The sequence below is a fragment of the Aplysia californica genome, unplaced genomic scaffold (genome assembly GCF_000002075.1).
Source record: "Aplysia californica isolate F4 #8 unplaced genomic scaffold, AplCal3.0 scaffold00154, whole genome shotgun sequence".
NCBI classification, from domain to species: domain Eukaryota; kingdom Metazoa; phylum Mollusca; class Gastropoda; order Aplysiida; family Aplysiidae; genus Aplysia; species Aplysia californica.
In genome coordinates this window covers 944,135-948,052 of record NW_004797424.1, presented here as the reverse complement: position 1 = coordinate 948,052, position 3,918 = coordinate 944,135, and positions in this window count along the sequence as shown.

The window sequence follows — 3,918 nt, the reverse complement described above, 5'->3', positions numbered from 1 at the left end:
GTGTGTGTGTGTGAGTGAATGTCTCTCCTTCCCTCCCTCCTCTCTTACTTAGTTACACAGTATTTGTCACTACTGCTCTCCACCCCGTCCTTTTATGATTATCGTTATTTATATTCACACAAAAACATGACTCCACTTGGCCCCTGCTCATGACGTCTGTCGAGAGTAATCTCCCCATGCGTATCTTTGATCTGTGGATGATCTGCCCCTGAGCTTAATAAGATAGTCTGCAGATAGGCCCTATCAGATCGGCTGCTGATTGGCCCTCTGATAATTTGCCCCAATCTAGAAACGTGAGCCCTAATGACTTTAAAAGTTATGTTTGTGATGGCTTGTTTCCTATCTCTGTTGACCCGAGCCGGCTAAATCACGAGAACTGAGTAGACAAACTGGTTCGTAAATCTTGTCTCATCAGATCTTCTTCTCAGCTGGGGTGTTTTAATGTTCGGCAATTATCGGAAATCTGCGTCAATTTACGGAATTCCCTACGCAAGAGAGGAAACCCCCCCAAACTCGAAAACGCTCTTTGCACGATACTTGTTGGGCCGTGATCTTTTTAGCCTTCTGTTTTCTGTGCCAGCAACAACAAAAAAAGATTTTTTAAAAGATTTAGTTTTAGTAAGAGTTTTACTGCACTTGTAACACAATAAGGTCATATAAGTGCCGAAGGTTACAGGTGTTACAAGAAAGTAACAAACACACAATAGAAAGAGGAGAGATCAGGAAGATACATGTACATGTTTGATAGGAAAGAAGGAGCAAACCATACCGCGAACTACCCGCACTAGAAAGACATGGGACGTCTGTTTGATAACGTTGGTTACATAAGCTTAAGTCTTGAAAATACATGTATATAGAATCACTACATACATGTGCGTACATCTACACACATAAGAATGTAAAGTTGAACAGCCTATGTCAAAACAAAACACAAAATAGATACCATACAACCGGCGTCTGGGGCCGTCCCACGCAGAAAACCCGAGTTCAATTCCCGAGTGGGGCGAAAATTTTCATCGAGTATCTCGGTCTTTCTGCTGGGATGCTGCATCCCTTTCAGCCTGGGTTGGCCCTGACAAGCAGAGTCGAAGCCTGCCTCCTAAATGGTGTAGTCTGTTCATATTGGAACGTAAAAACCCCTACATTGAAAAATAAAAGATTCCTTGAACGTTTCATAAAAGTCAGACAAACCAGCTAGGAATGATTGTTCAATTTGGGGGTGACACGTTGGTTCCTATTTATTCTGTAATCATAATGTGTGCTTACATGTCCTCTAGATAATATGAAAAGCATCTTGACAGGTAATGAGTTATATCCGGTTGAATTCCTGAGACGATATCCCAAACTATGATATCGTCATTAACTATAACATCATCATGTCTAGACTATAATATAACACCTATGAATGAACATGATAATAATTGATTATCATAGACAATTCATGCTACCTCCACAGATTACGTTGCGCTGTCTGCCACGATTGGTCGATCTAAAGTACATGTAGTAAAAACTCAGACCAGTTCACGACTTGACCTCTGGCGTGCATTCTTTTTTTCTTTTTTTATTAAGTGTTTTTTTTTCAGCGCTCGCAATAGCATAAGGTCATATGAGCGCGCAGGAAACATTAAACATTTTCAGTTGATAGTCAATTTTGAATTTCACCCTGGTGGCGGTCTGAAGCCTACTCTTATCGATTTTGGACCACAAATGGATCTTTAACCTTCGCAACTTGTACACAGGACCTCCCAGATTGTTCGCCCTTGTCTGAGAAGGCTAGGTGAAGATCTTTCCAACCATAAGATCAGGGGTGTGGCTGAAAGATAGCAGTAAAAAGGAGCTAAGGCGTGTATTCTTTGCCTTACTTACTTCTTCATTTGCATACATATCTGCCCCCGTCGTTTCATGCAAGAAAATTCTGAAATTATGCAAACTGATCCAAAAAATGTGAAATTATGCGATTTTGCTAATTTTAATATAGAATGATGAAGGAAAATAATCAGAAATTATGCAAAAAAATTATCAAATTTTGCTAAGTTATACAGGGTGCATAAAATCTCGAGGACAGACATACTCGATGGTCTCGGCAGGGCACATAGTGACATGCCTTCTAAGCATAAAAACATATTTTTTTTACAGGAGATGGGAAGAAAAACTGTTTCAAAGGGATCTAGATCTAATCTCTTGGATCAAAGAATGTTCTAGTGCCTTCTTGTTGCCGACATAAGCGTGTTGTGATTCACTGACGGAAGCTTCCAGACATAGATAGACGGTTTGATCAAGTGACTATTTCTCTAATTCCCATTGGTTTTAGACCTTAGATATTCTTACACTCTCACTCTTTAGAGAATATTGTAACAACAGGCAAGTTTGATGGAAACAAAGGCAGGGGCAGACAGAGAGAAAAGATACTGGACAAGTTGACAACATTGCTTCGAGCAGCAAGAACAACATACACCATTGCTGCAACGCAAGACAGAGTGAAGTGAAGGTCCATGATCGCCCATGCCTGTCGGCAAGGCACCGGATGATGATGATTCTTACACTAGATGTGTTACCCTTGTTGAGTCATTTTAAGGTATTAAAGTATTTTAGAATATTTCAAAGTTAGACGATTTTTGCAAGAGACCATCGTTATGCTTTCAGTATAGGCTTTTGCGAAGTCGTTTAGCAACAGGCCTACTGGATAGTAGATGCCCAAAGGCTTTGATATGATTATCGCTTTGGCTCCAAGTTCAATATTGTACAGACGCAATGCCTGATTGGTGGGTGTTCTGATGAGGTTTGCTCTGTCTCTCCTATAAAAATTTATCGTCCTTATCGGCTCCTCCTTCCTTTCTTTTTTTTTCCTCCATTGACATGTTAATAGATCTACTCTCTTGTGACCCCTCTAATCTCCGCGGTACTTATACATCCTAATTGTGTTGCAAGTGCCATGAAACTCTAAATAAAACTAAAGTACAAACGCATGAAAGCAGAACTGCCAGACCGGCGTCTGTGGAGTAGTTAAGCGCTTTGCTATCGCTAGCAGAGGACATGAGTTCGATTTCCGAGTGGGGAGAGTACATGTATTTTCATTGAGTATCTCGAGTTGTTTTTTCTACTGGGATGTATCCCTCTCAGTCTGGGTTGTCCCTGACAGACATGGTCGGAAGCCTGCCTCCTAAATGATCTATACTATGTCTATGGGGACGTAAAATTAATTTTTAGAAAAATGGTCTCTACCTACATAATTTAATGAAGTTTCAATTATAGCCACAACCGACGGAGTGAATTCAATTGCTCTGAGAAAACTCTGTCTATCTCGTCGTAAAGTCACACACTGCAACGTAAGATTCTTAATAAATACAGTAAAGAATCTTTGCTGCAACTTTGGTAGCCACTGTGAAACCCCAAGGAGTATCCTGCAAAATGCGTTTTCGTTCTCACCATCCCTCGCTATGTGCGGGTGCCACGAAAACACGTTTTATTTGTGCGACGAGTCGGGTCTCGAGGTCGGTGTGAGGTCATAATCTTAAGTGAATTATCGGTGTCAAAGCCGGCAACTCTTGAGAGCGATAAAGGCAGAGGGTGGCTGTTCGCACAGCAGAGCACGAAATAAAATACTGATGATTTGTTTGTTTGTTCGTTCGTTCGTTCGTTCGTTCGTTCGTTCGTTCGTTCGTTTGTTTGTTTGTTTGTCCGTTTGTTTGTTTGTGAATGAGTGTGAGTGTGACGCCTCATTTGACTCAGATTATTGTTTCCAGGGGCGGAGTAGTGAACCAATTTGGGAGAGCTCAGAAAAAAAAGGAAAGAAGGAAAGAAACCAGACAAAGTCATAATGTAAACACAAAAATACACGTACCGGCTCTTGTTGTGTAGCGGTCATGTGCTTCACTGTCGCACGCTGGAGATCTGAGTTCGATTCCCGAGTGGGGGGGG